Source organism: Rattus norvegicus, chromosome 16 (genome assembly GCF_036323735.1).
Source record: "Rattus norvegicus strain BN/NHsdMcwi chromosome 16, GRCr8, whole genome shotgun sequence".
Taxonomy (NCBI): Eukaryota; Metazoa; Chordata; class Mammalia; order Rodentia; family Muridae; genus Rattus; species Rattus norvegicus.
This window is the reverse complement of record NC_086034.1, coordinates 90,570,395-90,593,650: the sequence shown is the minus strand read 5'-3', so window position 1 is coordinate 90,593,650 and position 23,256 is coordinate 90,570,395.

Sequence of the window (23,256 nt, the reverse complement as noted above, 5' to 3'; positions counted from 1 at the left end):
CAATATTGGGGTACTACTTACTCTAAAATATGACAGGGGAAGGCTACCACAGACAGCCACTACTACTTCTAAGTAATATAAAAAGCATTAGCGATGAATGAAACATAATTAATATTAAAGTGTACCCCTATGTACATCATATGACCTGGTCAGGTTCTTTTCTATTAGAAAGATACCCTGAGCTCAGAGAGACACAAAACCTGTGGGCAGTATGTCTGTTGTTGTCCTCTTCTGTGTCCATTTTCTTCTGTCAGAGCTTTCTGTTAGAATTCCAATTTTATTTAGATTTCTAATTGTGAGTTACATATTCAGAATGGCTCATCTATTTACAGGATGGAGTAGAATGAACCTGTTAGAGAAATAATATTACAGAATCTTGGTGTGTATCTAGAACAATTAACATTGTACATCATTGAAATGTGGCTTAATTTGTAAAAATTCTACCTCAGAGCTAATTTAAACCAAGTAAAATCATTTTGAGGAGCTTGTTAAAAAAACACAGACATTCTCATTCAGTGTTCTGTGGGGAAGCAATTTGTGTTACATTTTAAACAAGTGTCTGAGGTCACCTGACACCAGAGGCAAGTACCTGACATAGCCCATGGCACACTTCTCCAATCTGTGTACATATAAGGGATAATCCTGATACCTTGAAAGTGAGGATGCCTTTGGCTGACAGGATTGATTCCAGACGATTTAAAGATGATCCAGAAATATCTTTCTCTCTTCCATGTCAGCTGAGTATACAATCCCACAGTTCAATCCCACAGTTCTGCCAGATAAAAAAGAAGACAGAGAAAATCCCAATAAAACCTGAAAAAAATATAAAAGTGATCCAATTGAGGGGAGGATTTTCTCAGGTTCTGGAAGGAACCTTGTTCTGGTTTTTGTTGCCACTTAAAGAAAGAATTCCCAGGATGTGGGCGTTCTAAAATTTGGTCTTTATCAGGAGTTGCTGGTGCTACACATGTTGCTATTCTTGCTTCTGAGGTGTTTGGGAGAGTGAAAGCTCATTTTATAAAGGGAGCAAGCGTGCATAGCGTTTCTTCCACAGGAAATTGTCATCTCAGATACAAGAAAATCAATCTGTCTATTGCTCTTAAGCCTTCCCCTTACCCTTCCTGCTTTCCATCCATCCTTCCTTCTTTTCCCCTTATATACCTTCCCATTTTCTCTCTTAATTCCAGTCAAACTCCTCGGGTGGATACATTTAACTGTTGTTGGTTTACTACATTTCTGAGGACAGAGATTGAGTTGTTTATATGTCCCACTTTCTTTGTATCTATTTTTCTTATCAGAGACACAAAAATATTTTCATACTTTAAATTTTTTTTGAAGTTTTTGTATCTTAGTTTTAATTATTCCAACATTTTATACATTTTCTTTAAGAAATAGCTATTCATTTCTTATTATAACAAGATACATCATCAGAACTTATATTGTAAAAGTATAAAGTCTTATTAAGGTTATAAAGAAATAAATATTCCACTCCAATTCAATGCTATTGCTTATGCTAGGGTATATGCAGGCACATATACTTAACATTATTCAGGATTTCTGAAGTCTTACTTGATTTCTGGATAAGCCAATTCATTATCTGTGTACCAGTACTAATATGGGTGCTTGTGAATTGAGAAATCTTTGAATAAAAACCATAGAGTTAAGGTAATAAAGTAGAACAGTGATTGCTAATAACTAACTGATTAAGCCACACTGTTAATAAGTGGACCAAGGATCAAGATCATGAAGGGCTCCATAAAATTCAATGAAGTTTCTACTTCATTATGTCAGCAAATTAAGAGCTAATTTGCCTCTACAACTGTAGAGTGAACCAGGGAGGAGTGAAAACATTCAGGGAATCTATAATCATGGACATACTTCAGGGATCAAATAAAGTATCAGTAGAAATGGAGAGACGTGCACATGTTTGGGACATTGAGCAGTGCAGAGGCTGAATTGATGATAGTAAAATATTAAAGATGGTGACAGGAAAATGTTATGGTTGTTCCGGTTCCTTTTCTAGGATACTAGAATGTCACCGTTATTTAGTATGTTTTGTTATTTAGTATGCAAGCCTTGTGGGTTTTCTGTTTTCTTTCCTAGGTTACTAAATTTGTATGCTATCTTTATTGAGATGGGGACACAAAATGAAGATATGGTGGATTTAAGTAAATAACCTCACTTTTCATAGATTTGTGAATGAATTGTCCAAACGACAGTCTTCCTATATTTGAGATTTTTAGGCTATTTTCCACAAGAGTCAACTTTTGTAATAACCAATGGGTTAAGCAGAAAGATTCAATATTTTTCTGTGCTTCTCCCTGTGGTTTAAATAACACCATGTAATGAAGTCTCTTTTTCAAGACAGTCTCTGCAGGAGATGAAGAAATGTTGACAGCTGTGATGCCTAGACCCCAGTTGGATTCATGTGCCATCTAACCCAACCAGATTCGAATTGCACTAAACCAGTCTCTATTTTAAATAATATAATAATTTTGTTTTCAAGATCTAACTTTTAAAATAGTAAACCCTGTTTTAATTTTTACTTATTTTTATTGTTGGTGTTGCTGCTGCTGCTGCTGCTGCTAATATTGGTGGTGGTGGTGTATGATCTCTCTCTCTCTCTCTCTCCCCCCCCATTTTCCTGTGTGTGAGTGTGCGTGTGTGTGTGTGTGTGTGTGTGTGTGTGTGTGTGTGAGAGAGAGAGAGAGAGAGAGAGAGAGAGAGAGAGAGAGAGAGAGAGAGAGAGAGATGTGTGTGGGAATCCATTTGTCACAGTGTAGGAGTGCAGACCAGAGGACATCTTTTGGGAGTATTTCTTCACTTTCTACTGTGAATTTTAGAGGTGAAACTCAGGTCATCAGTCTTGCCCAGCAAGTGTTCTTACCTGCTGATCCAGCTCACAAGTTATCCAGTTTCCATTTTTATTGTGTTCTTTGCCATGAGCGTTTTTATTTCTGTATAGGGTTCTTCTTTTCTCAAATACTCTTGCTATCTTTATTAAATAATTTTGTTATTATTGAAAGGATGATAGCTTTGCATCATAGTAGTTTTTATGGAATTATTGTTTTTTATTTTACTGATTTATATATTGTTATTAGTAAATTTTTGCAACTGACAATCCCATATGTAGGTAGGTATATGGGCAAATCTTTAAAAAGCCAATAAAACAACATGGTACAGATAGCCCAATAATTATGCTAGATGAAATTAAGTAATAAAATTAGGCTGGTTCAAAATTTTGTCAAACTGTTTGGATGATAAGATTTCTAACAGGATAGGGTCAAGTAAGATGAGTGTGTCGCAGACTGACTAATCAGATCTGTGCTGACCAGCTTTCCATTCTGACTCTTATATTAAATAAAGGTTCATACTAAGAACTACTGAATCTCCCGTGTCATTTATTTGTCCAAAGGGTGCTAAGCATATGCTGTGAAAGAACACAGTAAAATAACTTAACATGCAATTCTCAACCTGGCAATTTAAAGAAATTAAGTAGTTCCTCATTACCATGAAGCCAGTTACTGAAAGAACAGGACCTGTGTCATCTGAGACTCAGAGTGTGCAGATAATTTCCCAAATCAGGAGATTACTAATTGTGTATAGGAAAGAGATAAGTAGGTAATGTAATATGTTAGTAAGTCTAGTGGGTATACTATATTTTTGTGTGTTTCTTGGTGTCCTTTTGTTCTTATCAAGGAAAGAGAAAAAATGGTAAGCACACCATACAAACTCAACTGTTAAGTTAAGTTGATAGCCTAGTTGATAAAGGGCTTTGCTTGTAAGTATAAGGATATGAGTTTGATCCAACAGAGCTTATTTCCTTTTATGAAGCTTGAAGTTATGACAGGCATTTGCAAACTCAGTAACAGGGAGGAAGAGGCAGGTAAATCCTTTCTGGCCACTCATCTTAGTCTATTAGTTACTTCCATACCAATGAGAGACCTTGTCTATAAAGCAAAATAGATATTAATTTAATAACTACAGCTGATATTGTCCCGTAGCCTCCATACAAATGTGCATTTAAAGTTTCACATAAGCATGGATCTGTCCATATGTGAATATATGCAAGATAGACAACCTAATAGCACTTTCATGAAGGAAGATGTATGTAATTTCATAGGGTTTGCCTGCAAAGTCTTTCATTGCTTAAACATCATTACAGGGAAGCATCTGGCATCTGGTCTTCTGTTGGAATGCCCACTGGGTACTTTATGACCCTATATATCACAATATGCACTGATCTATACAAAAGTAACACAGCAGTAGTATCTCTGTGAAAGAAGAAGGTAGCAAAGCATTTTATTGGTGCAGACTAAACCAAGGCTGCAGTGTGTTATATTCATTGACCCACATGTGCAAAGCTCTGCTAGGTGAAGAAGACAAGTACTGTCAATGCTTCCTCTTTCTTCTGTCTGGCTCTGCATGAAAACGTTTTTAATGATATGTAAGATATTAGAATTTCCTTCAAGTTGTTTAAATTCTATAGTCTTTCCCTCTTTATTCCACTACTTTGGCCTCTATCAGTATATTGGGTTTTAGATATTGCAAGGTCTATATACACATAATTCAACACAAAGAAGATTATGCTATCACATTCATGAGTGAATTTTATAGTTTCCTACAAACTCTGCTCTGTTCTTTAGCAGTGGAATGGTAAGGAAAGAAGACAAAGAACTGAGATAGATCAAAGATGAAGATGAAGGGGTTCAAGACAATGCTGGTTTTGTTGTTGTTGTTTAGCATTTCAATGTCTATGATAATATGTGAAGAATTTTGCTATCCCATTTGTGTAACAGAGACTTCAATGCAAAGATCAACTATGGGTACTATTTTCCTTTATATTATCATCATTAAATAGTTAATATCCATCAACTCCTCTCTTTACTGCTTTGTGATAGGAATGCCATGCAATTGGGTATATGATTTAATGTTACAGACTCTGAATCCCTTGGACCATCTGTAAAATTATAAGGATAAATGTATATGAGTACATAGGAATGAAAGTGTGATGAAGCTGAAAACTGTGCTTTACTGTAATGTTGATTTAAGTCATGCTATAGAAAGTTAGTCACCAGATAAAATGTTAGAGTTGAATCTTTAGTCATAAGGGAAATGCAAATCAAAACAACCCTGAGATTTCACCTCACACCAGTGAGAATGGCTAAGAACAAAAACTCAGGTGACAGCAGATGCTGGCGAGGATGTGGAGAAAGAGGAACACTCCTCCATTGTTGGTGGGATTGCAGACTGGTAAAACCATTCTGGAAATCAGTCTGGAGGTTCCTCAGAAAATTGGACATTGAACTGCCTGAGGATCCAGCTATACCTCTCTTGGGCATATACCCAAAAGATGCCTCAACATATAAAAGAGACACGTGCTCCACTATGTTCATCGCAGCCTTATTTATAATAGCCAGAAGCTGGAAAGAACCCAGATGCCCTTCAACAGAGGAATGGATACAGAAAATGTGGTACATCTACACAATGGAATATTACTCAGCTATCAAAAACAACGAGTTTATGAAATTCGTAGGCAAATGGTTGGAACTGGAAAATATCATCCTGAGTGAGCTAACCCAATCACAGAAAGACATACATGGTATGCACTCATTGATAAGTGGCTATTAGCCCAAATGCTCGAATTACCCTAGATCCCTAGAACAAACGAAACTCAAGACGGATGATCAAAATGTGAATGCTTCACTCCTTCTTTAAATGAGGAAAAAGAATACCCTTGGCAGGGAAGGGAGAGGCAAAGATTAAAACAGAGACTGAAGGAACACCCATTCAGAGCCTGCCCCACATGTGGCCCATACATATACAGCCACCCAATTAGACAAGATGGATGAAGCAAAGAAGTGCAGACCGACAGGAGCCGGATGTAGATCGCTCCTGAGAGACACAGCCAGAATACAGCAAATACAGAGGCGAATGCCAGCAGCAAACCACTGAACTGAGAATAGGTCCTCTATTGAAGGAATCAGAGAAAGAACTGGAAGAGCTTGAAGGGGCTCGAGACCCCAAAAGTACAACAATGCCAAGCAACCAGAGCTTCCAGGGACTAAGCCACTACCTAAAGACTATACATGGACTGACCCTGGACTCTGACCCCATAGGTAGCAATGAATATCCTAGTAAGAGCACCAGTGGAAGGGGAAGCCCTGGGTCCTGCTAAGACTGAACCCCCAGTGAACTAGTCTATGGGGGGAGGGCGGCAATGGGGGGAGGGTTGGGAGGGGAACACCCATAAGGAAGGGGAGGGGGGAGGGGGATGTTTGCCCGGAAACCGGGAAAGGGAATAACACTCGAAATGTATATAAGAAATACTCAAGTCAATAAAAAAACAATGTTAGAGTTGAGAAAAGAAATTATAAGTGAAATATTGTAGCACAAAAAATGACTATTACTATTATCCTGTTTGATTTCAAAGAAAGAGGGAAGAAAAAAGATTAAGAAATGAGAATACAAAAGAAGAACGAGGAGGAGAAAGCCTAATAAAAAATGAAGAATATTGAAAATGTTTTATAACCAACAAAAGGCTTGAATACTAAAAGAAAAAGCAGCATAGTGAAGTGGCAACCTGGTAAATCACACATAATATTTGTAAACCATTTATTCACAAATGGATTAGTAGCAGAAATGATAAGAAATTCAAATACTTTCAACACTAAATACATAAATAACTCAATTTAAATAAATATATTATCTGAATGCAGTATTCAGTGGGAATAGGATTCCATGTTGGAGACTTCTCATGCTCATTCATGTTGCTGGTGAACTATTCACAATAATCGATTGGAGTTGTATCAATTTAGATGAGTGGATAAAAGGAATTCATCAAGGTATAAAATGTGATCTTATTTGGCCCTAAAATCCTAGGCCCTGACATTGGGAGCAGCATTAGTGGATGTTTATGCTAAATAAGAAAAAAAAGGCATTAAAAGACAAGCAACACATTATTTTTACATACATCTAAAATATGAAGAATTTGATTCCATCAAAATTATATATATGTTGATATATGTATATATGTGTGTGTAATCACAATCTATGTATTTATTGTCTGTATGTAGTTCTTTCTATTTATATCTATTGAATACATTAATCAAAGTGCTTTGCTTTCATTCAAAGTAGAATTTGATGAGCGATCTCTAATAGTCACTTGAAAAAAATCTGACTTCAAAACTAAAAGTCACTTGAAGCAGTCCCTCCGCAGTGTACTTAAGTTTTCAAGCACAATGAATGATACTACTTCAAGCAATAATAACTGACAGCACATGAGGTGGAAATTCACTATCCCAGTGTCATCTAGGAGATTGTTTACACTGTTGATAAACAGAGCTTAGACGTTGAGTGGCCCATTTCCATGGCATCAGTGGCTGAAACATGTACACTAAAAACTGATAGTGTTTGATTGTGCTAGTGTCTAAGATCACAGTTCTTTATCTAGTGACACATGTTGAGAAAGGATAACCTAAAAATGAGAGTCAACAGAACTGATGAATCCCAGGTAACTAGGGCTTATGAACTTTTATCTAGCCGGTATATCTGATCTTTTGATAGTTTAATATAATATTTATCATCTATAAAATTAACCCTCAAAACCACAAAACCAATGTATAAATTAAAAAAGTCTTGAAAAATATTGTAATTTTTTGAAGTTTGCTATTTTACTTCAGGCAGCATCCATAACCATTTATGGCTTCATGCTGCCAAATATGGACTACAGGCCACAGGCTGAATTCATCTGCTCAACACAATTAGCTTTGTTTTCAGTTTACCCAGGAGTTAAGTTGTTTTCTGTTTTATAGGGAACTTGTCAGTTCCAAAATTTTTTTCTTTGTATATTTGCAGTAGTTGGAGGGAGACATGGTAAACTAGAAGAAGATCAGGGGAAAATAATAGCCTAGATTTTTAACAGAGATCTTTGATGCTTTAATTATTATCATCATTATTATTATTATTATTGACTATATTAGCTCCATGTGTCAACTTACAATCAGAAATCTGCTTTAGCCATGGACTTTTCTTACCTGAGGTAATACAGTAGCTCTCTCCTGACCATAGTCAGAGGATATTCTAGCATACAGTGATAATTGCTGGCTAAGGCAAGTCAGAACTAGATGAAGGTTTAGATTTTTCAAAACTTACTTTAATAAGGGTTCTCAAATGCTTCAACCTCCCTTCTAGCCCACTATCCAAAGGTAGGGGAGAAAAGAAGATAAATAGGACAAGGGGTTGTAAACATGTTTAGAAGTAGTTCTTTGGGGGTGATTCCAATCTCTGTTGTCAGGATACCAGCAGTCTAGTTCAGTAATGTTAGGATATGAAACATGAGTCAGCAATGGTGTCACAATTCAAAAGAAACAACTAGGTCTCTGTGGAATGAGTCGGCGAGAGCAACCAGAAGCAGTTGGGGTGCCAGAAGTTCTCTACTGTCTCTGTAAATGAAGATGGGAGGTCAAGAAAGTGTTTCAAGGCTAGCTGTGCAAGTGCTATAGTCACTGCCAGTTGAGTGATACTTATATTCTCACCAAACATCACATGTTCTCTCATGGGTCTTGCTTCAGCAAAACATCAAGCGAGTCTGCACCACATGACACAATGAGCAATTTTCATCCCTGATTTGTTACTAGCTAGTAACAGTGCCTCAAGTATAGATCCATGATGTTCCCTTCAAATTTAATTTTGTAGTCATTTATATTGTACATGTGTCTGTGTATGTATAAGTTCATGCATGCATGACTACATATGTGTGTGGATGTCAGAAACAGGTTACAAGAGTTCATTTCTTTCTTCTACCATTTGGATCACTGGGATCAAGCTCAGGTGTTCAAGTTTGGCAGAAGTATGTTTCTCTCTGGGTCATTGTGCAAATCTGCTGACATGTTTTCTTATTGCCAAATAGAAAATGTTACTTAGCAAATTTTAAAATTGGCATAGAAATCAAGCATTTTTTTGTGCTGAGGATAGAAGAATAATTAAAACAAACTGGTTTGGGTTGGGGATTTAGGTCAGCAGTAGAGCGCTTGCCTATCGAGCACAAGGCCCTGGGTTTGGTCCCCAGCTCTGAAAAAAAAGAAAAAAAAACAAAAACAAAAACAAAAACAAACTGGTTTGCTCATCCTATATCAGAACAATCCTATTATAAACATATTATAAATGAATATTAAACACTCACAAATTTAATGTTTTCGATTCTAAATAGACTTCCAGTCTTCCTGAAATACACAAGTGAAAAAAAATGGAGTTTGTGTTAGCCTCGTGTTTCCAATGTCTGAATAGTTGGGGTAGACATCCAAATTGTGTATGATTGCAATGAAGTTTTATTCATAAGGTTTCTTATATTCTAAAATTGTTTGATTCTTACAAAACTGTTAACACCATTGGAAAATAAGATTTTAGATGGGAACAAAACTTACATGAGGATCTTTGTGACATTATCCTTTTATTCACTTTGGTACTGTAAAGAGTTAATTTATATTTTAAACATAATGTCATACATGAGATATGCTCTGTCTGTGGACATAATTCTTTGTCACCTGCCCCTGCTGCACAAGCTCAGAGTTCATTTTTATTGGTATCACATGCCTCATTTGGCATCTTTGTCAAATGGCCCATGATTTATTACCTATTTCAGAGCCAACTTCCCCACTCACTGTCAGCAGTCCCAGAAGACTCTGGAAATTCTACTTGGGCTTAGTGTTTTCTAGGTGGTCACATTATGAGTTTAATATTAGCTTCCAGACTTTATATTGTGAAGCATTTCTCAATAAATTTAATTATACTTTAGTCATTATTCAGCATGGCTCTGTGACTCCTGTGAACAGAGGAAACTAGTAAATTGCTGTTAGCCATGACAATACTCCACTATGGGTTTCAAGATCCCAGGCACCTACATTTTCTTAATAGTTACCCAAGGCTAATTTTATTGCTAAAGCCACATAGTATATTCAAAAGAGTGCATGAAAAATGTGCATATCAAGGAGAAAAGGGTTCTTTATCAAATGAGTTTGAGAAATGCCATGTAACGTATACCTAACACCCTGTGCTGATAGCAAATGAGTTCATAAATTTAAAACCTAATACACCTTTATTATTTTTGCCTCTTTAAATGTGAATGTACCTTGTTTTCATATGTACTTCTGTTTCTATCTGGATGAGTTATTCAGATAGACTTTGGAAATAGCAAAAATCATTTTAAAGTTTGAGATCTGGAATATGATTTTTCTCAATATTACTTTTTGAAATCATATTTTTTCAGAAACAATTTTTTTACTGGTCAAGTTGGTGAACTGTAGTATGTGATTGCTCAATCTGCTGTTAATAAAAGTCAAACCAGAAAACTGATTTAAAAGCGTTAGACTCTGTTTTGAAAACTTGAGAGGCAGAGTACAACACAACAGTGTACAATCCAACACTAAGAAAAGCTTGCTTCTAGGAGGTATGCACAAGACACTTTGGTCATATCTTACTTCACAAGCATTATAATTCTTATAAATGCAAGCTACAATTAAATGGATGTTGTGTGAAAATTCTAAAATTTTAGATGTGAGTAGGTAACCCCCAGCTTGAAGAATTAAATCAATGTTCACTGCAACTTTGTTGATAAAACAGAATAGCACTTTCTAGAAATTCCAGTGTGTTCTCTCTCTCTCTCTCTCTCTCTCTCTCTCTCTCTCTCTCTCTCTCTTTCTCTCTCTCTGTCTCTGTCTCTCTGTTTCTTTCTCTGTCTCTCTGTCTCTGTCTCTCTGTTTCTTTCTCTGTCTCTCTGTCTCTGTCTATCTGTTTCTTTCTCTGTCTCTCTGTCTCTCTGTTTCTTTCTCTGTCTCTCTGTGTCTGTGTCTGTGTCTGTCTCTGTCTCTGTCTGTCTGTCTGTCTGTCTCTCTCTCTCACACACACACACAAGTGCATTATAAAGAGCATAATTTGGTGAAGATTATAGATAATTTTTTTACATTTTACATAGTTTGAGAAGCAAAGATACTTTACTGTTCTTTTGGTATGAAATGGGCTACAGATTGGGGTGACATTTTCAAAGACTGTGGAGCCTTTAGAAGGTGAAACCTTGCTGGGGGAAGTCAGAAACTGGGAGTGGGCCTTGAGGTTCTAAAATCTAACTCAACTTCTAACTACCTTTCTGCTTCCTTATCAGTGCAATGTGAACAGCTAGCATCCTGTTCCTGCTGTCATGCTTTCTCTGCCTGAAAAGTATTGTTTTTCCCATTATGAAAGATCCTCTCAAACTGTCAGCTGTAATAAACCCCCTTTCACTTAAATGGCTTGCTTTTGTCAGAGCATCTTATCAGCAACAGGGAAGATAAGGAACCCACAGTCTTTCAAGTGGGTAATACCATTCCACTGGCTGGGTGTGAAAGGAGCAAGGAGGGATAGAAAGTCTCATCAACATAACTGCCCAAACATGAACTGAACAAGGACATCACCAATAAACTTGTCAAAGGGCACAACAGAAAAGCCCATGAGGCTTCAACACTGCACAAAGAATTGCATGCACCTGAAAAATACTGAGAGTGGGTGAAACTATTCATCCCCAGGAAAAAGCACCCAAATTTGTTATCCAGTATCAAATTATCAGGCCTAAAAGCATACATACAAGTAGTAGTAGTACAGAGAACTGAACAAGTTATATTTAGGGATGTATAGGTATATGCATATGCATATAGGCATGCTATAACAATGAAAAAAGAGGCCATGAATTTGAAAAAAGAGTAAAGAAGTGTATATAGGAAGGTTTAAAGGGAGGAAAAGAAATGAAGACAATTATATAATTATATTATAGCCAGCGATATAAAACAGATAAAAATAAGATAAACACACTCGCTAAAGAGTTCCCAAGTACTTTCTGTTTCACATGGGTGAGCAGAGAGTGGAACATTGACTGACTCTGTCACTTAAATACTGTGTGTCCCATGAAATGAGTTGGGGAAAAGCAATCAAAGCTATATATATGCCATATTAGACACTAAAGTCACACAGAGAAGACTCCATTTTTTTACATTCCTTAAGAGTCCTTCTACAGCTCTGTCCATCCCTGCAAGAGAATCATGGAATGGCAGGAACAGGGCATGCTGGGAGATTTTACTCAACTCTCAATTGTGTCTTTTATATTTACATTCTTGAATTGATAATGGTTTAGAAAACAAGCTTTAAACTGGCTTTCAATTTGTATGCATAGACTAATGTTGTTGATGCCCATTTGGAGATGAGCAAAAACAAATAAATAAAGGCATTTGGCTGTTAACATCACTCTGAGGTGCACTGTAAGGAACGGAGGTTTAAAGCAATGTTTACATTTGATTTCCTATGGGGAAGCTCTGAGCCAAACAAGGCAATGATTAGACCAGATTGGAACTTAATGCTAATGCTTCTAGTTAGAATTGAAAGTAGCAGGTTAAAATATCTGGAGACCACTGAGAATTGCTTTTCTGTACAGCTAAACAGCTTTCTCCAAGATGACACACTAACTAAATTGAAGTGGCACTCTTAACCCTCCCTGGAATTGATAAGGAACCTTAAGAGTAGATCCAGCATGCTGGGAATTAGCTAAGTGGCACAAAGGAACAGACCATGTAAGTAAGAATCACACTCAAGGGTGGGATGAGACAATGAGTAGGTCCACACTGGCTAACAAATTAACATAGTATGATGTATTTTCATTTTTTCTGTCTTTTATTGAAGTGAATAGATTATCAGATTTCAAAATAAATCCATAGCACATTGTCATGATGTGGTCATTTTAGTATTTGTAAATTCTACAAATATATAGAGAGCAGTATAAAACTGGGGAGAGATGAGCCTATAGAAAACCGTAGGAAATCTTCAAATCTTTAAAAAGGTATCCAAACATTAGGATGCTTACTTTGCTTCTCTTTGTGTCAATGTGAAAATCAAGGAAAACTTTTTTTTGATTCTTGACCATAGATTAGAGAAAAGTACTCCATGGTTTGATCTATATCATAAACACATGCAATCAGTCAAGGAGTATAAAAATCACAGTGGTTTGTCTCATTTTGAGTTATTTTAATTTCTTAACTCCAGTTATGTTTGTTGCTAAAATAAGAATATCAGGTCTAGAGAGATCGTTCAACGGTTAAGAGCACTGGCTGATCTTCCAGGGATCCCAGTTCACTTCTCAGCACCATATAGTGGCTCACAGACATTTGTAACACCTGTTCCAGGATATCTGATGCATACTTTGGCTTCTGTAGGCCCTAGGCATGCACATGATGCACAGAGTTGCATGCAGGCAAAGAATTTTTTTTTTTTATTAACTTGAGTATTTCTTATATACCTTTCGAGTGTTAGTCCCTTTCCCGGTTTCCGGGCAAACATCCCCCTCCCCCCCTTACTTATGGGTGTTTCCCTCCCCACCCTCCCCCCATTGCCACCCTCCCCCCACCAGTCTAGTTCACTAGGGGTTCAGTCTTAGCAGGACCCAGGGCTTCCCCTTCCACTGGTGCTCTTACTAGAATATTCATTGCTACCTATGAGGTCAGAGTCCAGGGTCAGTCCATGTATAGTCTTTAGGTAGTGGCTTAGTCCCTGGAAGCTCTGGTTGCTTGGTATTGTTGTACATATGGGGTCTCGAGCCCCTTCAAGCTCTTCCAGTTCTTTCTCTGATTCCTTCAACGGGGGTCCTATTCTCAGTTCAGTGGTTTGCTGCTGGCATTCGCCTCTGTATTTGCTGTATTCTGGCTGTGTCTCTCAGGAGCGATCTACATCCGGCTCCTGTAGGTCTGCACTTCTTTGCTTCATCCATCTTGTCTAATTGGGTGGCTGTATATGTATGGGCCACATGTGGGGCAGGCTCTGAATGGGTGTTCCTTCAGTCTCTGTTTTAATCTTTGCCTCTCTATTCCCTGCTAAGGGTATTCTTGTTCCCCTTTTAAAGAAGGAGTGAAGCATTCACATTTTGATCATCCGTCTTGAGTTTCATTTGTTCTAGGCATCTAGGGTAATTCAAGCATTTGGGCTAATAGCCACTTAGCAATGAGTGCATACCATGTGTGTCTTTCTGTGATTGGGCAGGCAAAGAATTTATCCCTCTAAAAATAAAATAAATTTAAAAATTTGAAAGTGACTATTACCCATACTGTTGTTCTAAAGAGAAATGAGACATAATGGAAAGATGCAGTTTATATTGTTGCTGTTTTAGTTTAGCATGGTTTTATCCTGTGTTATTTTAATATTCAAAATTAATAAAAACTGGTAATGAAAAAATGTTCATTTATAAAGAAAACGTATACCTGTGGTTATGAAACCAGAGCTGTGCAAATTAGCTCATCCTCTATTTATCCTAAACTCCTTTGGAATAGTGAAAGGAAAAGAAAACTGTCCTCAGAAGTTAACTTGAACTTGGATTAAAGTGTGGCTAATATATGCTGTGTAGTTTAATCCAATGAAAATTAATAATTTCCAAAACCTGGTATATTGCAACAACAGGATTGTTTACTAATGTGCAGTCAAACATTTCTACACTAAAAACACAAAATACAAAATGTTTCTTTAAATTTTTGAGTACATTAAGATGTAACAAGTGTAGAATTCTACCCCTGAATTCTTGTGATAGACCAGATGAAGACACAAACACACTAATAATAGTGTGTAAAACTGTCCCAATCTCTTGGATATAGTGTACAGGAACTGAGACTGAATATCATCTTAGACTTGTGTTTACTCCCCAAAATAACTCATTTCATCATGTATTTGCAAATATTCTAAAAATTAAAACATTTCACATATCTTGTCTTCTTGGTTTTAAACATTCTAAACAAAGGTGGGCAGAACTTACCCTTAGCTTGACTCTTAAACTGAATATTCTACAGAGGTCAAAATAACTGCTTCAAATGTAGGTTGAATTACAAGTGACCCCTAAACACACAGATTTAATTACAATATTCCATGAACCCTTTATAATCTTTCTGGCAAACTAAAACATTTTTGATTCATTAACTTACCTGGATAACAAAATCTTTTTTGGAAATGAGTCTCTAATATTTATCTATGCTAACTATTTGGAAAATTGTTACTCTCAGGCCAACCTTGCTGATCAACAAGTCATATTAAAATGTAACTACACATACACATCAGTGTGTGTTTTGTACTGAATAAACTGAGTTGGGTATTTCTTTTTTTTATTTTTTTATTTTTATTTTTTATTAACTTGAGTATTTCTTATATACATTTCGAGTGTTATTCCCTTTCCCGGTTTCCGGGCAAACATCCCCCTCCCCCCTCCCCTTCCTTATGGGTGTTCCCCTCCCAACCCTCCCCCCATTGCCGCCCTCCCCCCATAGACTAGTTCACTGGGGGTTCAGTCTTAGCAGGACCCAGGGCTTCCCCTTCCACTGGTGCTCTTACTAGGATATTCATTGCTACCTATGGGGTCAGAGTCCAGGGTCAGTCCATGTATAGTCTTTAGGTAGTGGCTTAGTCCCTGGAAGCTCTGGTTGCTTGGCATTGTTGTACTTTTGGGGTCTCGAGCCCCTTCAAGCTCTTCCAGTTCTTTCTCTGATTCCTTCAACAGGGGACCTATTCTCAGTTCAGTGGTTTGCTGCTGGCATTCGCCTAAGTATTTGCTATATTCTGGCTGTGTCTCTCAGGAGCGATCTACATCCGGCTCCTGTCGGTCTGCACTTCTTTGCTTCATCCATCTTGTCTAATTGGGTGGCTGTATATGTATGGGCCACATGTGGGGCAGGCTCTGAATGGGTGTTCCTTCAGTCTCTGTTTTAATCTTTGCCTCTCCCTTCCCTGCCAAGGGTATTCTTTTTCCTCATTTAAAGAAGGAGTGAAGCATTCACATTTTGATCATCCGTCTTGAGTTTCGTTTGTTCTAGGGATCTAGGGTAATTCAAGCATTTGGGCTAATAGCCACTTATCAATGAGTGCATACCATGTATGTCTTTCTGTGATTGGGTTAGCTCACTCAGGATGATATTTTCCAGTTCCAACCATTTGCCTACGAATTTCATAAACTCGTTGTTTTTGATAGCTGAGTAATATTCCATTGTGTAGATGTACCACATTTTCTGTATCCATTCCTCTGTTGAAGGGCATCTGGGTTCTTTCCAGCTTCTGGCTATTATAAATAAGGCTGCGATGAACATAGTGGAGCACGTGTCTCTTTTATATGTTGAGGCATCTTTTGGGTATATGCCCAAGAGAGGTATAGCTGGATCCTCAGGCATTTCAATGTCCAATTTTCTGAGGAACCTCCAGACTGATTTCCAGAATGGTTTTACCAGTCTGCAATCCCACCAACAATGGAGGAGTGTTCCTCTTTCTCCACATCCTCGCCAGCATCTGCTGTCACCTGAGTTTTTGATCTTAGCCATTCTCACTGGTGTGAGGTGAAATCTCAGGGTTGTTTTGATTTGCATTTCCCTTATGACTAAAGATGTTGAACATTTCTTTAGGTGTTTCTCAGCCATTCGGCATTCCTCAACTGTGAATGCCGAATAGCTGAGGAGTTGGGTATTTCTTAAAGAGATTGTATAACTCACCAGGTTTAACATAGTCATCAACCAGACTTTCTTGGATAGAGTTTGTCCAGACTTGTTCTACAAATAATTGACAATGTAGTGTTTAACAAAAGACACCCATTTTTTTATTTCTTGCTCTTTGTTCACCAGCTTTTTATCGCTATAACAAAAGTATCTGAGGTGATCAGTCTAAAATATTAATTATTGATACAATATTAATACTAGAATATTGATTAAAGTCTACTTCACAGCTTTGAAGTATTCAGTTTAGGATCACGTTTCCCTTTTCTTTTGGACTTGTGGGAAGGAACTATCATGCTTGAAACTGCTTAAGAAGCTACTTGCCTAGGTGCAGCCTGCTAGCAGAGAGAGAGAAAGTTACATAGGTAATGAGTATCTGAAATCCATCTCAAGGTCATGTACACACCTGATCAAAAGACTTCCTAGTACACTGTCTTTTAAAGAATGCAGCAGCTCCCAACATTTTGAGATCCCAGTTTCTCCCTTTTTTTTCTTTCTCTCTCTGTTTCTGTCTGTTTGTCTTTGTCTCTGTATATCTGTCTTTCTCTGTCTCTGTTGCCTCTCTGTTTCTCTGCCTGTGTGCTGTCTGTCTCATCATACCATACCTGGAAATACTTTGAAGTAATTGTCAATGGGTCTTCAACTATTTTGTATTATATCATTTATAATTTTCAAACAACGATAAAGGCATTTTACTTTAATTTATGTAATGTAATTCTTCAACAGAGGAAAAACCCAGATACAAAACAAAACAAAACCCCTTTCATTTCCACATTTGTTGAAGTTTTCATTCACTGAGACTACATGTAGCAATCAATCATCTCAGTTGTGAATACCATGTTTCCTTTTTTGGTTTGTATCCAGCTGTCAACTGCTACCACATAGCAGCATCAGCAAGAGGTGTGTGCCCAGAAAGCTCTTTCTTAGAGGATAGTAAGGATACATTAAAACTAATTTCATTTTCACTCATGTGATATCATCACAGCTATATTTTATTGTTTTTTTTTAATTTTTATGTCATCATCGTCATCATCATCATCATCACCATCATCAATATCATCAATATCATCGTTCTCATATTTTGAAACAGGGCCTGATACAGCTCAATCTGTCCCTGAACTCTTATATAGCCGAGATGACCATGGATGTGTTTTAATCTTCCCTATGCCTCCGCTTCCCATGTGCATGTACTACAATATCCAGCTAATTCTGATGATTATAAAATATTAATTCTTTTCAACTCTAACTGGATCAGTAAACAACAATGAAAAGATTTTGGTTTTTGTTTGTTTACTGATTCATAATCAGTGTTTTATTTCTCTTGGAAATATTTTGGCTATGAATGTGCTAGAACATTAAACAACAGGTCAATAATTTCCATCACCTCATTACAATTTTATTTGCACCAGCAAATAAAAAACATGTTAAATAAATACAGTAAATAAAGAACACATTCTTCTATATTTCAATAATGAGAAATATATTATATCATTTGTCTTCCTCCTCCTCATCTTCATCATCTTTATTTGCGTTTTAACATAGAACTTACTGAAACTTAAAACACTCCCAGCTTAAGTAGAAGGGATAGTGGTAGGTTGTAAATGATCAAATTACACGGCCCATGTATCAGGAAGTGCAGGTTGTGGTTTCACAGCTATTTTGACCCACGTTGCTAATGAAGCAATTTGCTCTGCGTCCAGTTCCATTTCACTTCCTGTCATCAGTCAAGACAGGATGCCACAGACAGGCCACTCTGTATTAGCACTTTGTCTTTGCTGAGATTCCCCATTTAAAGCAAAACTATTTTTATTTCTACGGTGTGTGATGCCACAGGTGAAATACAATCAAGATGAGCATTTCTAAATGTGTTCATTAGGAAGTTATCATTGAGAAGGACAAAGGAGAGAACATTCCCAGCTGAACAGCCTATTTCTAAGGCTTAGAAACTTAGTTAACATGGGGTCAGGCATATGGCTTAGCAATATCCAGAGGCACAGAAAGTGAATCTGGCACACTAACAGAATGCAACAAAAAGAAGACAAAGGCAGAAGTAGGAATTTGCAGTACTGTTAGTAAATATTTAAGGAAAATAGTGGGTGGAATCACAATGAATGGCCAAGTTGAGGGGAGACATTCAATGACCATTGGCTTTAGATGAATGGATCTTACGATTTAAGCAAAAAGCAACAATAAGAATCTCTTCTGTCTCTGCCCATTTCTGCTCTTCCTTTGAGTCATTCGTAATAATTTTATTTGTCTACTTTATCACAAAATACTAAAAGTATTCACAATCAATCATACAAAACGGAACTGGTAAATATCAAAACTATGGAACATTAGTGACAATGAAGTATCAGATTAACTTATTTGTCAAATGAGTTTAATATTTTGGAATTTTTATCTAATACTATGGAAAAGACTTCTTATCAGTTCTTACTCCTTTTTCTCTGATTTAATAAAAATAGATTTAATGGTTTTCTGATAAAAAATTCATATGTTAGAGTACATGGATAAAAATTTCTTGTATAACCCTGAGATTCCACCTCACACCAGTCAGAATGGCTAAAATCAAAAACTCCGGTGACAGCAGATGCTGGCAAGGATGTGGAGAAAGAGGAACACTCCTCCATTGTTGGTGGGATTGCAGACTGGTACAAACACTCTGGAAATCAGTCTGGAGGTTCCTCAGAAAATTGGACATTGAACTACCTGAGGACCCAGCTATACCTCTCTTGGGCATATACCCAAAAGATGCCCCAACATATAAAAAAGACACGTGCTCCACTATGTTCATCGCAGCCTTATCTATAATAGCCAGAAGCCGGAAAGAACCCAGATGCCCTTCAACAGAGGAATGGATACAGAAAATGTGGTACATCTACACAATGGAATACTACTCTGCTACCAAAAACAGTGACTTTATGAAATTCATAGGCAAATGGATGGAACTGGAAAATATCATCCTGAGTGAGGTAACCCAATCACAGAAAAACACACATGGTATGCACTCATTGATAAGTGGCTATTAGCCCAAATGCTCAAATTACCCTAGATGCACAGAACACATGAAACTCAAGAAGGATGACCAAAATGCGAATGCTTCACTCCTTCTTTAAAAGGGAAACAAGAATACCCTTAGCAGGGGATAGGGAGGCAAAGTTTAGAACAGAGGCAGAAGGAACACCCATTCAGAGCCTGCCCCACATGTGGCCCATACATATACAGCCACCAAACTAGATAAGATGGATGAAGCAAAGAAGTGCAGGCTGACAGGAACCGGATGTAGATCTCTGCTGAGAGACACAATCAGAATATGGCAAATACATAGGCGAATGCCAGCAGCAAACCACTGAACTGAGAACAATGGGACCCCCGTTGAAGGAATCAGAGAAAGGACTGAAGGAGCTTGAAGGGGCTTGAGATCCCATATGAGCAACAATGCCAAGCAACCAGAGCTTCCAGGGACTAAGCCACTACCCAAAGACTATATATGGACTGACCCTGGGCTCCAACTGCATGTAAGTAGCAATGAATTACCTAGTAAGGGCACCAGTGGAAGGGGAAGCCCTTGGTCCTGCCAAGACTAAACCCCCAGTGAATGGGATTGTTGGGGGAAGGACTGTAATGGGAGGAGGATGGGGACTTGAACAATGGTATAGAGGAGGGGAGGGGCTAGGTGGATGTTTGCCTGGAAACCTGCAAAGGTAATAACAATTGAAATGTAAATGAGAAATACTCAAGTTAATAAAGATGGAGAAAAAAAGAAAACGAAAAAAATTTCTTGTATATATATTCCTGTATACATATAATTAATATAATTGATAGTATTGGCTACTTAATAGTCATTAAGCACAACTTATAAAAGTTCATATTTATTCTGAAGCACATAGATAATCCATTGCAAAATGCTGTTGACTTTGTTTTTCTTTTCCTTTTTTCATTAATTTATAAATGTATCATTTCTACCACCTCTTCCTCCCTTTTCCTTCTTCTGCCCCTTTAATGCCTTCAGATTTCCATTTTGGCTAAAAATTTAAGCCACTAAAAAGTCATCCCCTAAATATTAAGTAGCTTTTTGTTGAGGGCTAGGACATGTGATATTTCCTTTATCCATACTGGCAGATTGATTGGTGTTGTCATTGTTCTGGTTTTATTAATATTATTTGGATCTTGGGTGTTGATTCCACTAGTAAACTTAGAAAATACAATTTTGCAGCAGTCTTGGTAGTTCTATGGCTCTTCTAATCATTCTGCCCCTCCTTTGCCATGTGCCCTGAGCATAATGTAGAGGTTGTATTGAAGATGTACCATTTGGGGTTGGGCAACTGACGTTCTATTTTTTTTTTTTTTTCATTTTGAACAGTTGTGTATTTCCATCAGCTACAAAGCTTCTTTGATGATGGGTGAGACCTATTTATATCGGTACTATTAGTTTTTAGAATGCAATAAGCAATTATATTAGCTGCTTTTGTAACTTTTAGGCTTTGTATACTGGAAGTTGGAGGAGCTAACTGTTAAGTTCTTAAATACATGTTGTTTCAGGTCCTGTTTTCTTTGGGTAATCTGATTAGTCTTTGAACCACAGTAGAAAACAAGGTTGACATTTGCTTTGCTAACTGGTAGGAGGTCAGGAAAGCAATTGATACAGGTTCATAGACTATCATAAAAGCTTTTAAGCTAGTTCAGCGCTTATTAGTAGAATGCAAGAGAGGTCTACATGGCAAAAACTATTTAACTTAGTATGTACAAGGTACCATACATTGGCTTATTAATTATTTCATTGAATCTTTAGAAAACTCTTCATGGTTGACTTAATATTCACTTTCCCATCTATGACAGAAAGAAGGAAAATTCTCAAAATAAATTTTGACCCAGAAGTGAATCTTAGGACAAAGCCAACTCATGCTTTCACTGATCTGTTATGTATGGAAAGTGGGTATAGCAGACATTTGCTTGTTTTGAACAAACATTTTCAGCTGACCAATAATCTAAAATATTTGCAAACTACCTCCCTAGTCAAGGATGAATATTTGCAAACTGAAGAAGAAAATGATTAGCTCTTCTTTGGTGTTCCATAGTATTCACAACACACACACACACAAAAACACACACACACACACACACACACACAGAGTTATATGTACCCATGTTCTCACACTCATGCAGGCAACAAATACATGCATATGCAGGCATGTTTCCACACACACACATGTACACATCAAGACAAATAATTTTCATTTCTAAGAATTAAGAGCACAGAGAGGGCTATCCATTATTTGTTTCTGTGTCTTCTTGACTCATTCAAAAACATGATTTATAGCATATTTTGAATAGGCCCTTGAACAGAAACATCTCATCATCTAAATCACAAAAGTAAGATATTAGAAATATATCTTTATATTTCATTATCAAATTTAAAAATGTCATAGAAATATTCTCAAATAAATTAATGTTTGTAGATGAAAAGAGAGATATAAATATTTACCAATATGTAATATTCCAAACTCTGAGTTTGATGATAGGTGGCCATACACAGGTTTGAATGTATGAGGTAGAGCTATATTTTTAGAAATATTGCTTATTTTTTAAATGTGTTCATTTAATTTAAAGTCAAAGCAATATATGAAAAGATATGATATTATGAAATAGATGCCCTAAGCCTTTTTAGCAATATAATAATATAATGAAAATCACTGGGTTCTGTGTCAATAATTTTATGCATTTAAAATACATATCCTAGTTTGTACATTTATATTAATAACTTTGCAAATAATATTACTATTTTATTTTAACTACAAAATTCCAATTCACCTTTCTTAAATCCATAACAAGTGTGCAGATGCACACAAACATACATGCATACACAGAAAAAGAACATGCAAATACACACATTTCCTGATGTTAGAGTTAGTACAAAGGAATTTTGTGCTAAGTCAATAATACATGTCTTTATTATATAGCGAAACAATAATACATGTCATTCAGTCATGCTGAGTCTATGATTATATGTCCCTTTCTAAAGATGTACCTTCTCTAGAATTAATAATAGGTTTCTGTTTTCGTTTGCTTAATTGTCTAGTACATACCAATCATCAATTCCACCAATCTCTCTAAAATATAAGTTGTTTTGAAATACTTTCATGTCACATTCTTTCTTTTTTTGTCTTAGAATGACTGTCTGGGTTAGACCCTGTGTTTTCATTATCCCTGTAGGTTTTATTACTGAATATACCTTCATACTACCTATAATTATATCTTTTTTCCTTTTTATTTTTTTATTACTTACATTTCAAATGATTTTCCCTTTCCTGGTTTCCTGTCCATAAGCTCCATCCCCTCCCCCATACAGGTGTTCCCTCATCCACACCCCTTACCACCCCCCTGACATTCCCCTGCACTGGGGGTCCAACCTTGGCAGGACCAAGGGCTTCCCCTTCCACTGGTGCTCCAACAAGTCTATTCTCTGCTACATATGCAGCTGGAGTCCTGGATCAGTCCATGTATAGTCTTTTGGTAGTGGTTTAGTCCCTGGAAGCTCTGGTTGGTTGGCATTGTTGTTCTTAAGGGGTTGCAAGCTCCTTCAGCTCTTTCAATCCTTCCTGTAATTCCCCCAAAGGGGGTCCTATTCTCAATTCAGTGGTTTGCTGCTAGCATTGACCTCTGTATTGGACATGCTCTGGATGTGTCTCTCTGGAGAGATCTATATCCGGTCCTTTTCAGCATGCAC